The sequence below is a fragment of the Leuciscus leuciscus genome (genome assembly GCF_965113295.1).
Source record: "Leuciscus leuciscus genome assembly, chromosome: 5".
In the NCBI taxonomy this organism is placed as follows: domain Eukaryota; kingdom Metazoa; phylum Chordata; class Actinopteri; order Cypriniformes; family Leuciscidae; genus Leuciscus; species Leuciscus leuciscus.
Genome location: NC_138729.1, coordinates 11,087,785 through 11,101,117, shown reverse-complemented (window position 1 = coordinate 11,101,117; position 13,333 = coordinate 11,087,785). Strand labels below are relative to the sequence as shown.

The window sequence follows — 13,333 nt, the reverse complement described above, 5'->3', positions numbered from 1 at the left end:
TCATGTAAATTTTTAACATAGTTATGTGATTAGAATACTTTGAATACATTGCAAGGTACATCATCGTAAAAGTATAGGCTACTTCTTTGTAAATAGACTAGACTAATTCAAATGGAGATTTCATTACATTTTTGTCATAAAACATTATTCACATGCATGAACAATGGACTTGACTGCAAAATAAAATGAAAAGGAATAAAAAAAAAAGGATATTATAAAACAATACAATGTTAACATTTTGATTTAAAAGTTTTAAACTTGGGACTTTTACATTTTTCAAAGACTTTTTTTTTTACTTATCAAATTTATATTTCTGTAGCTCTTCATTTTCTGAACATTGCATAGACCCTATAATATAAGCAACATTGTGTGGCTATATTGGTCAATTGATTTTGAAACCACAGCTGGTCTTCATCATCTCTTGAGTTGAGAATTGTAGTTCAGTGCTGTTTGAATAGCAAGGATCCAAAAAAAAAAAAAACTGAATCCCTCCACAAGCATATGGTTATGATGCTTACATTTTTTGAATCACCAGCATTACAATCAGCATAATTAAACCAATGAGCCCCAACACCAGTGAAGCAATATTCAGGTTTTTTGCTTTCCTGGAGGAGTCTTGAGCTTTTCCAGCATCTCCAAGGGTATTAGCATTATCTGCCTACAATAACACAAATATAAAAAATAAAAAAATGCAGATTACAAATGTGTGAATTTCAGTTATTGATAGCTGTTTTTTAAACAAATTGTAAGTGCCTTACTCTGCATGAGTAGATGATTGCTGCAACTCCAAGTGGCAAACAGCAACAAAAAGTGTTGAAGATGGACCAGGCAAGATAAGTGGGCTCATTCCTGCGGGATTTATCCATTTTTCCAAGCTCCATTGATTTTGTTTCCATATATGCCAAGCTTTAGGTACAGAGTCAGTGCAGGGTGGGTCGAGGAACTGGTTTAAATAGGGTGGGATACTGTCAGAGAAAGAGAAGAAAAAAGCCAGGAGAAGGGAGGGGTACATAAAAGGGGGTACATTTTTCTCATGGAGGTTACAGGCTATCAGTTTACTCACTAAGCTTTTGCATACCCTTACGAAAAAGAAGTATACTTCAAGTTCATTTTATGAAGTATACTTAAGTAATGTTCAAGTATATTTTTAAGTATACTTTATGTAGTAACTATACTAATATCAATGTGTACTTGTAGTAAACTTGTAAGTGTACTATTTCAGTACTGCTTGGGACAAAATTGGCTCACTTTTAAAGTATACGTTTAAGTGTACTATAAGTGTAACAGTAGTAAACTTTAAATACACAACTAGGTTTCTCATTTGTTATGCATCTGTACTACAAGTGAACTTATAAGTATACTAGTAGTTTACTATCTTAATTCAAGTAGTATTTTTTTAGTTTATAAAAGTACACACTGAAGTGTACTCTCAGTAAACTACTAGTTTAGTAGTTTATACTGCAAGTATACTTGTAAGTTTTCTTTAAGTGAACATAACATTATACTTATAGTTTATTATTTATATTTTATTTTTGCACTTGCAGTATACTACTATGTTCAAATGTGGACATTATTTATATGTGGACAACACCAGGAACTGTGAAGCCTCTGTGAACACAGGGTGGGCACCCACTAGTACGGGGGGGCTGAAATCGCCAACAGAGACCCTCTGTTTCTTTAACAGGGGAATATGAAGGGCAGAAGAGATGTCCGGCGGTGCTGCATGGACTCAAAGCCCCCGTGGCCGTGCATCAGGCTGGCCACTTGCGTTTGTTTCTGATTAACAGTTTTATTGATTCTCAGAAACTTTCCAGAATACAACACAATATCTGTACAGAAACAACATTTTTACATTTTTACTCCGATAACACCCACCCACCCACGGCATGGTCACACTTGACTATATACTTAAGTACAATGAAGATAACTTCCAGCTTATAATGGTGAGGAAAAATAACATAATTATATACATACATACCATCACAATTACACTTTTGTCTGTGAACATGTTTCTTACACATAATTATTACTGCCCCTTTTCCAAATAAGTTAAATATCTGGACCATTTCTTATAGTTTAGATTTAGTTTAGCAGTCTGTTTATAAGACATATTTTCGAATGCGGACAGTCTACCTAGTTCTGTTACCCATTCCTGAAAAGAAGGGGCCTCCTCCAACTTCCAACTCCTAAGAATTATTTGTCTGCCAATCATTAAACTGGCTTGTACCCAGTCATCACCCTTCATGACCCTTCCCATATGTCGAAATTACCATGCAGTGTACGTCTGCTGACTCAGGAAGCTGTGTACTAGAACCAAAAGTAGTACAAAGTAAATGTCGTAACTGTAAATACCGGAAAAACTGAGGTCTAGATACACCATTCTGCTGTTGTATGATTTCAAATGACTTCAGACTACCATTTTCATAAAGGTCGCTTAATCTAACGACACCCTTCTTAATCCATTCTTTCCATAGAAAGGGGGTTTTATTAATATGCAATTTAGGGTTCAACCAGATGCTTCGAACAAGCATTTAGGTAAGGGTCAAAGCCTTGCAGACGGGACATTTTTAAACATGCAAGTGTGAAATAATAGGACGTTTTTTCAGCTCCTCTTCCAGTTTAATGGACAGACTCTGTAACAGTGAGATCGAAGGCAAGATAGATTGTTCAATCATATACCAAGGCGGGGCTCGCTCAGGAGGAAGTGACCAATGAGCCAGGTGTCTAAGACTAAAAGCATAATAATAAAACAAAATATTAGGCAGTCCTAGACCACCTTTCTCAACAGGTCTCTGTAACTTATTATAATGCATTCGAGGTCGCTTACCATTCCAAATAAAAGCCTTACATATTCTGTCAAACTGTTTAAAGTAGGAAAGCTTTATTTGTATTGGGAGAGACTGTAATAGATAATTTAGTTTTGGCGTACAACTCATTTTAACTTGGCCACTTGCGTTTGTGATCAGAGGGAGTGGAACTAGAGGATTTCTTGGCCACGATTGCGGCAAAGGATGTTTTCCCCCACGGTTTAGCAGGCGGGGGATTACCATGCTACGCTGGCAATTTGCCTCGAAGTTTGGCTCTGACTGGACCCTGGAAATTACAACTCGCTGCGGGCGGGTTAGATGGCCATGGAGGGGGAACCTGGCCACTTCTTGCTATCGGGGCTACCTGGCGCTCCCCGGGAATTCGACAATCTCGCCGCCATTTTCCCCGTCAGAATTTGACTGTTCGAAATCCACACTCTGAGTAGCGGCCACCTTATGCCTGCGGCGCCGGAGCTTCTTACGAAGCGCCAGGCAGTGGCTATGATTTTCGGGGAGTTCCAGTGCCTCCTCCACATGTTTGAGGTCCATGCAGACCACGCAGAAAGGGTGAGAATCCCTGGTGGCGATGAGCGCGCCACACACGGCCGGGCAGGCACGTGATAGGCTGTCGCCAGAGGAAGCCGCAGATTTTGAGAGCGCCATCGAAATGGGCAGTAAAATCCCAACGCTTTGCAGCCGTGACAGAGGGAACAAGCAAGAAAAAAGGCGGACAGCCTAATGTGAAGTGCAGCGTGGGCGGCTTGCAGGATGACACAGCTGAAATAGTGAGCGAGACAATCACGTTCGGTGGAGGCCGATCTGAGTGATATGTCCTCCTGAAGACAAATGTGAACGTCCAAACAAATCCACGAGCTGTGAGAAAGAAGTCCAGAGGTCTTGAGAAGCAAATGTCAACTGGAGAACAGCAGCGCATGCAGGCCTTATATGCTCTCAGGTAAGGGGGTTGGCCGCGCACTTCTGTCTGTCTAGCCAGACTTGGTGCAATTGGATGCTTCTGCAGAGGTCAGGTATAGATGCCCTTCCCATAGGTGGATCTTGAACACAAGATTATGAAAGAGAACACATCTTTCAATTCAACCATTAATCGTTGGCCTATAGGTCTATAATTACTCAACAATTGACATTTCTATTACAAATATATACAGTATATTGTTATGTCCGACTGGGAATCGAACCAGGGTCGCCTGCATAGCAGGCGGGAGCTCTACCTCGGTGCCACAAGGTGGTGTGTTTTGACTCAGAATGCAGAGACAGAGACAATAACTGTGAGGGCAATAAAATTGGGGCAAAAGTATCCAACAAGGAACAGGCAAAATCAAAAGTAACAATCCAGGCAAAGGTTAAAGTCCACTATAACAGTCAGAATGAGTGAATAATCCAGAAGCAGGTGGCAAACTCGTAATCCAAGAAACAGGTTGGTACAGGTCGGTAACAAGCAACAAACACAGGGAAAAAACTCTGAGAATAACTCACGGACAGGATTAGTCAACAGGACTGCACCGGTGTCAACTCAAGACTAAGCAAAGAACTCAGGACAACAAGGGTTTTAAATAGGCAGCTTAACAAGGTTCAGGTGAAACTAACAAATCAATAATGAGAACATGTGACAGGCATAAAACAAAAAACACTGAGGACCTCACATGGCCAAAAAAGGAACAACAGTCACATAATTCATGACAGGACCCCCCCTCCCTACGAACGTCTCCTGACGTTCCTTCTGGGGCGATCAGGATGTCTCTGATGGAAGTCTGTGATGAGGTCTGGGTCCAGAATGTCTCGAGCTGGGACCCAGGATCGTTCTTCTGGACCATATGCCTCCCAGTCCACCAGATATTGTAGACTTTGTTGAACTCGACGGGAATCCAAGAGCCGTTTAACTGTGAAAACCGGCTCACCCTCAATGACTCTAGGGGGCGGTGGAGGTTTTGTTGCTGGCGCTAGTGGGCTGGTGGCAACAGGCTGAAGACGGGAGACATGGAAGGTAGGGTTAATCCGCATGGCCCGGGGAAGTTGAAGACGGTAGGAGACTGCATTAATTCTCCTCAAGATCTTGAAGGGCCCCACGAAGCGCCAGCTTGCGGGACGCCACCCGCAGGGGAGGTCTCGTGTCGACAGCCAGACTCTTTGCCCAGGGCGTAGTGGTGGAGCAGGTCTGCGATGGCGGTTGGACTGAAGCTGGTATCGTCGTGCAGACCTTTGAAGAGCTGACCGGACCCTACGCCAGAAACGTCTGCACCGTCGGACAAGGTTCTGGGCTGAATGGACCCCAACATCTGCCTCTTGGTCTGGAAACAGTGGAGGCTGAAACCCAAATTGGCACTCAAAGGGTGAGAGACAAGTAGAAGAGCAACACAGGGTGTTATGAGCGTATTCTGCCCAGATGACCTACCTGCTCCAGGACGAAGGGTTGGTGGAGGCCAGGTATCGGAGGGTGGTCTCGAGGTCTTGGTCGAGCCTCTCCGTTTGACCATTAGACTCAGGATGAAAGCCAGAGGAGAGACTGACGGTGGCCCCAATCAGTTTACAAAAGGCCCTCCAGAAGCGAGAAGTGAATTGAGGCCCACGATCCGAGACTATGTCTAGAGGGAGGCCAAATGTTCTGAAAACCTGCTGGCACATAAGCTCGGCAGTCTCTTGAGCTGAGGGGAGTTTGGCTAAGGGGATAAAATGGCAGGCTTTGGAAAAACGGTCCACAATAACCAAAATGACCGTGTGTCCCTGGGAGGCAGGAAGTCCCGTAATGAAGTCCATGGAGATGTGGGACCAGGGCCATTTGGGTATGGGCAGGGGATGAAGCAGGCCATGGGGGGGGGTGTGGGGGCTCTTGTGTTGGGCATAGACAGGACAAGTAGCAACAAAGGACTTGACGTCAGTATTCATCCTGGGGCACCAGAACCGACTCTTCAAAAACTCTAATGTCCTGCCTGTGCCAGGATGGTTAGTTAACAAAAAGTCGTCCCGAAGGGTCATTACCAGAATCTGGCTCCCTCCTCTGGGCTTGTCGTACCACCGTCTCAATTCCCCAATGCACAGGAGCCACAATCTTGGAATCTGGAAGGATTGTTGCCGGTGTGTTCTCATGGTCAGAGTTCTGAAAAAGTCTGGACAGAGCATCTGGCTTCTGATTCTTAGAGCCCGGACGATAAGACAGCACAAAATCAAAACGATTGAAGAAAAGGGCCCACCTTACCTGTAGAGGGTTGAGACGCCTGACTTTCTGCACATATTCCAAATTTGTATGGTCCGTCCACAACAGGAAAGGGTTCTGGGCCCCCTCAAGCCAATGCCGCCATTCTTCCAAAGCCATCTTGATTGCTAGAAGCTCCCCATCACCCACATCATAATTCTTCTCTGCAGAAGAGAGAGGAGAGGAGAGGAAGGCGCAAGGGTGGAGCTTGCCGTCTGCGAGATGCTGGGAGAGGACCGCACCCACTGCCAAATCTGAAGCATCTACTTCAACGACAAAAGGGAGACAAGGGTCAGGTAAGGTAAGGATTGGAGCAGAAGTAAACCTCACCTTTAGTGCTTGAAAAGCCCGCTAAGACTCTGGAGACCAGACAAAAGGACCCGATCACTTCTTGGTTAGGTTGGTCAGTGGTGCCACTACTGAATTGAACCCTCTAATGAATTTCCTGTAGAAATTAGCGAACCCAAGAAAGCGCTGGACCTCCTTGACAAAGGTAGATCGAGACCAGTCACGTACAGCTAGAGTCTTCTTGGGATCCATGCAAAGATTCCCCTTGGACAGGATGAATCCCCAAAAGGACACCTCAGAAACGTGGAATTCACACTTCTCTGGCTTCACAAACAGGTGGTTGTCAAGAAGACCCTGGAGAACGAGTCTGACATGATGTACATGCTCACGTAGGGACTTTGAGAAAATGAGGATATCATCCAAATAAACAAAGACGGACCTGTTCAACATATCCCTCAGGAAATCGTTGATGAGTGCCTGGAAGACAGCTGGAGCATTGGTTAACCCAAAGGGCATAACCAAGTACTTGTAATGTCCTGTTGGAGTGTTAACCCTTTAGGCGCCAAGGTTTTTTTTGAAAAAATGCTGGATTTTGACATCAAAATTTTAAAAGCTTGTGGCTTGAAAGGGCTTAAAGATAGAGATCTATTGTAAATTAGAAAAAATGTTGGGGATGACTGAAAGTTTATGTGGAGTGTAAATATACTCATCTAATTTGCATATTATGACGTCATCAGGGGGCGGCCCTCTTGAATTTCATAATATTCAGGAAATAGTAGATATTGAACTGATGTTTGAACTTATTTGCATGTTTTATTTTAATTTAAAAAAATGTAATCCTCATTCCAAATGATGAGAAAAGAGGAAACCAACAATAACAGGAGAAAGTACTAAATTATTACTATACTATATAGTAGTAAAACGCCTTGTGAACAGTATCAGTATCAGTTCATCAGTAATATTCAGGAAATAGTAGATATTGAATTGATGTTGGAATTTATTTACATGCTTTTTTGTTTGTTTGTCTTTTTATCCTCATTCCAAATGAATAGTTTTTTCTATTTCTAGAAGAAGGGTATTTCTTCTTAGCCTAGCTCCGCCCTCCTGCGTACTTCCGCTCAATTTTATTTCCCTTCAGTACTACGTCTGGGATTGTGGTGTATTCTTTGGTTTTCTCCGGCCAAATTTTTGCGGCCCAATCAGCGAACAGAGGGAGTGGCTGAGAACGATGACGTTGATGTCGTGCGTTAGTTTGAGTTGTAGGGTTACGTCACGACCAAAGGTTAGCGATTGGTTATGGCAGATCCAGAGTAACTCTGGGCAGATCCAATAGTTTTAAACTTCAACAGAATACCCGCCTACAAGGAAGTTAACGCTTGTCAATGGAGAGAGGCCAGACTCTCTGTACAAATGAAATGTACGAGAGTCTGGTAGAACCAGGCTAATTTCTTCTATCCCTGCTGCCTTTACCTCTAGCAACAGCTCTCCTATGTCCACTAAGACCACGTCCACCCCTGCCACCCCCATCCCCGTTGGGCAAATGGTCAAAATTATCTGTTTGTGCTTCGTGAACACTCGCACCTTGCGCGGCGGCACCATTGCGCGCCAAAGTTGTACCGGGAGAAGCGCGGGCGGCACCATTGCGCGGCAAAGATGTACCGGGAAAAGCGCGGGCGGCACCATTGCGCAGCAAAGATGTACCGGGAGAAGCGCGGGCGGCACCATTGCAAAGATGTACCAGGAGAAGCATGATCATTAGACGGCCGATCGTCATTTCCGAAAGGCAAATATTCCCCTTCAGAGTCAGAATCGGCGAATAACATTTGCAACACATCCTCACGGTACAAGGTTTTTATTAGCCATTTGACGATTTTCTCTCACAATTTACTCAGACACTCTGAACTGAACTGCTTCCGCATCAATGACACGATCGCTCACTTGCTCTGCTGTTTCCTCCAACACTTTGAATAGGAACATGACGTCATTTTGGTCTTGAATCGAAGTATTACATGTCTGCCATCTAGTGGTAGGGAATACAAATGAGATATTACACCATATTAGGATCTACAGCCTGTTTTATTAAGTATGACGTCTTGTCGCAATTTTGCGACGTTGGCGCTTGGAGGGTTAAAAGCTGTCTTCCACTCATCCCCCTCTTGGATTCAAACCAAATGGTAGGCATTACGAAGGTCTAGCTTGGTGAATATTGTTGCCCCCTGAAGCAACTCAAAAGCTGAGGACATAAGGGGTAAAGGATAGCGGTTCCTCACAGTCATTTTGTTCAGCCCGCGGTAATCAATGCAGGGTCGGAGACTGACATCTTTTTTACCAACAAAAAATAATCCAGCTCTGGTGGGAGAAGACGATGGACGAATGATTCCAGCTTCTAGGGAGGCTGTGATATACTCCTCCATGGCTTTGGTCTCAGCGGGTGTGAGGGAGAAGATTCTACCACGTGGGGGAAAGGCACCTGGAAGGAGGTCAATCGTACAATCGTAGGGTCTGTGAGGAGGCAGTGATGTGGCTCTCTTCTTACTGAAAATCTCACTCAGGTCATGGTATTCAGAAGGGACTCGGAACAGCTCGAGAAGACTAAGAGACTTAGGAGCAGGGGGGTTAAGACTCTGGAGAGAAGACAGGTAGTTTGGCAAGTTGGGCCCCACTCAACCACCGTCCCTGAAGACCAATTGATCTGGGGACTATGGTAAGACAACTAGGGAAAACCAAGCAGTACTGGGAACTCGGGAGACTGAATGAGGTTGAACTGGACCCTCTCATGATGCCTTTCGCCCACAGACAAAAGAAGAGGAGTAGTAATACGGTCAACGGTACCCTTTCCCAAGGGTTTTCCATCAAGGGCAGTCACAGTGAGAGGATGGTCCAGGTTGGATACAGGGAGATGAAGGTCACTAGCTAGGGAGGAATTCATGAAGTTCCCAGCAACACCAGAGTCCACAAGGGCTTGCAGCATGTGGTGATGTTGATGTCCCCAGGAAATCATGACTGGAATCTGCAGGCATGTGGTAGAAGTTGTGGGAGTAAGAGTCGCTCCCGTCACAGAACTCCCACTCCTGGACGGGACTGCACTTTTCCCGAAAGCTCAGGACAAGACGAGCAAAAGTGACCCGGCTTCCCACAGTAGAAACAGCATCTCTCCCTCATCTTGCGGGTTCGTTCGGTTTGAGAAAGTCGGGTGCCTCCTAGCTGCATAGGTTCATCAGGACAAGGGGACAAGTTCCGGATCTCTTGTGACCACTGCAGTGGACTCGAGGCTGCGGCACTGGCTCCGTGGGTGGATTGAAGCTCCGATTGTCGTTCACGTGGCCTCTCTCGCATACGGTTGTCAAGCCGAATAGTCTGGTCGATCAGGGACTCGATCTGTGGCCGGGTCCTTTGTCGTCAGTTTGTCACTATTGCAATTAGACAGGCTGTGATGGAAAGCGGCAATGAGCGCTTCCATATTCCACCTGCTCTCTGCCGCCAAGGTGGGAAAGTGCACAGCGTACTCAGCCACACTGGAGTTGCCCTGATGCAGCTGGAATAACCTGTTGGCTGACTCCCTTCCTCCGACTGGATGGTCGAACACTCGCCACATCTCATCAGTAAAGTTCTAGTAGCTGTTACAGGAAGGACCTTGCTGCTCCCAAATGGCGGTAGCCCAAGCTCGGGCCTTTTCTGTCAGGAGGGTGATGATGTAAGCAGTCCTAGCATGATCAGTAGGAAAGGTGGAGGATTGGAGGTAAGCAAGCACTGGGTCAAGAAACCTCTGCAGTCTCTTGGGTCTCCGTCAAATCTCTCGGGAGTGGGCAGACGAGGCTCGCAGGCAGGCTGGGCTGGAGGTGGAGAAGGAGAAGGACGATTAACTAAGGTGGTCAGAGTCTGGTGAATCTCATGGAGAAGTTGTTCATGGCGGCTAAAGTCACTCTCATGAGTCCGCAGTCGCTGCTCATGGCGAAGTACTGTAGTATCATGACTCATCACCGCTGCATATATCTGGTCCAATGTTGAAGAACAGGAAGAAGGTGTCTGCTGCATCGGCTTAATCTCTGCTGACTCTTCTTCCATGGCTCAGTCTTGCTGTTATGTCCGACTGGGAATCGAACCCGGGTGTCCTGCGTAGCAGGCGGGAGCTCTACCTCAGTGTCACAAGGAGGTGTGTTTCAACTCAGAATGCAGAGACAGAGACAATAACTCAGTTCAAGGGTTTTACTTGAAAAGTGGGGCAAAAGTATCTAACAAGGAACAAGCAAAATCAAAAGTAACAATCCAGGCAAAGGTCAAAGTCCACTATAACAGTCAGAATGAGTGAATAATCCAGAAGCAGGAGGTAAATTTGTAATCCAAGAAACAGGTTGGTACAGGTCGGTAACAAGCAACAAACACAGGGGAAAAAAAAACTCTGAGAATAACTCACGGACCGGTTTAGTCAACAGGACTGTGCCGGTGTCAACTCAAGACTGAGCAAAGAACTCAAGACAACAAAGGTTTTAAATAGGCAGCTTAACAAGGTTCAGGTGAAACTAACAAATCAATAATGAGAACATGTGACAGGCATAAAACAAAAAACACTGAGGACCTCACATGGCCAAAAAAAAAAGGAACAACAGTCACATAATTCATGACAGTCAGTGTATAAACAACCCGGACCCGACCGACGTTTTCAACTAACCCGCCCGCAACTCGGACCGCAAAAAAAAAGAAAGAAAATATTGTACCCGACCCGCTTCCTGACCCGCATTTTTTAAAAGTAGGCTAGTAAATGCATAGCAAGAAATACACATGACAAAGCCAGCACTTTGGTCATTATCTTTCATTATTTCGGCAACTTTGCTCTTTCTGTTTGTGTATTTGCGGAGCTTCCACTCCCCAGTCTTCACCTTTTCTCTTGCCGCCTCCATCTCTACCTGCAGACTGAGCTCGTGCGTCATCTTCGCGCCAGTTATTCAGCCAATAAAGTGTAGGCCTATGTATTTCATAGAAAATTGCATGTGAGCGGAGTGGAGCGGGAGCAAGCAGGCGGATCTTGGACAGAACGCAGAGCGGCATTTTTAAAAGGATGGAGCGTCGCCCTATTTCCCGCTCCAATTTCGCTCCGCGCACACCAAGATTCTGAAGCATGCTCAGTCAAGCCTGACTCAGTCTACTGTTGATGACTGCAAGATGGATTCTATTTTCAGTCAAAACTCGGCTCAATAATGGAGTTCAAAAAGTAGGCTACTTCAAAAAGGAAAATAAGAAGTCATACAGGTGTAAAACGAACTATTATGTGGTAGAAGAAAACGACATCGTTTCAGTCAGTAGGCCTAAAGATTAATTTTGGAATCTAAAAAGACACATCTCTCGAAAACATGCAGTGTGATATGTGAACACGCTGGGAAGAAAGCAAAAGGTTAGCAAATTGAATACGGTAACTTAAAGTGTAGCCTAAATTAAATACAGCGTAAAATGCAAACAATTGATACAAGCCCATTTAAATTTTAATCCTGCGCGCTGCGCACAAGTTCAGTTATAAGAATGTTGTCCTAATAGTTAATTTAGCCTAGGCCTACTTTTAAAACGTTTATGTATATTTATTTTATATTTTTGTTTATATAAATTTTATTTATATTATTAGGCCCATTTATTCGTTTTATTTTACAGCAGTTTGTGTGTACAATGGATATAAGCCCATTTAAATTTTAATCGTGCGCGTTGCACAAAAGTTAACTTATCAAAATTCTGGCCTAATAGTACATTTTTTATGTAGGCTATATTTTTGTTTATATAATTGTTATTCATATTATTAGGCCCATTTATTCGTTTAATTTTACAGGACTTTGTGTAGGCTATATTCCTTCTTACATAGGCCTAATTTGTCATTTGAAATAAAACATTTCTATTTGAAAAATGTTGTTGTTGCTCATTAGTTCTTTAGGAGGTAAGGCTGTGGTCTAAGCTACAGTGATATAGGCTACATGTAGATTTTTTTTCCCCTTTTTGGAGCGAGCGGGGGGCGATTTGAGTGGAGCGCGGATCAAACTGCGTTGAGCGCTGATCGAGCGATAATTTGCGGAGCGGCCTGATGTAGCTTTGAGCGGAGGGGTGGACAGTTCCGTGAGCGATGAGCGAAGATTCTCACCGCTCCACTCCGCTTATGCTCTCTATACTACTATATAAATTACAAAGGTTTAATTGGCATCTTTATTTCAAACGACCCGACCGACCGCGACCCGAATATCATTAAAAATATTTTTGGATGACTCGTAACCGCGGGTGACCGCAGGCACCCGCTCATTTCGGATCAACCCGCGCATCACTGATGACAGTATATCATTTAATTAATTAATTAAATAGTATATAGTGAGAGACTGTCCGTGAATTGATTTTTTTGAGGGTAGGTCACCAAATCTTTCCCTAACTCTCCTCATTACATGGCTTGGGACTCACACACACTCACACCTACGGACAATTTAGCATCTTCAATTTACCTATACTGCATGTTTTTGGATTGTGGGGGAAACCATGCAGAGCACCCGAACACACCCACACAGATCATATAAATTATATATAATTTTGGTCTTTGCTTTGAAATGATGTTTAAATTTAAACAATGTTTCAAATTCTAGTTCTTGTAATGAACTTTCTTATTCACTCTATGCTTTCATTGTTCAGGGAGTTGTTTTGGCTTTATCCTCAATATCTTCATTATCTTGAAGATTAAGATCGCTCATCATGTGAAAGATAGTATTGTTGGAAGATGAATTACGGGGGGTGGGTGGGGGCAAGCTTTCCACAGTTCCCCATTGTGTGATGTACTGGCAGTGTTGTATTTCATGCTTTAGCCATGATGAAATTACAAGAGGAGATCTGTTTTGCAATGACAGAACTGTAGAAAATGTCTAAGTTTTAACACTGCTCGTTGTTGGCCTCAAAACAGGCAGTAGAATGTAGTAAAATGGCAAATATTTTACATCTTGCACCAAAGAAGAGGGCTTTATTTTTCTTTAAACTACAACTATAATAAACACTTATAAATCAAAATAAGAACATA

At 44.0% G+C, this 13,333-nt stretch overlaps 1 long non-coding RNA gene across 1 annotated transcript; it reads right to left on the bottom strand.

Moving 5' to 3' along the window:
* Positions 1 to 449: 449 nt before the first annotated feature.
* LOC309498750 lies at positions 450 to 966 on the bottom strand. The gene is made up of 2 exons (XR_014206026.1): positions 759 to 966; positions 450 to 658 (listed from the first exon to the last, which is right to left on the bottom strand). It is a non-coding gene; the product is annotated as an uncharacterized lncRNA (long non-coding RNA).
* Positions 967 to 13,333: the final 12,367 nt, after the last annotated feature.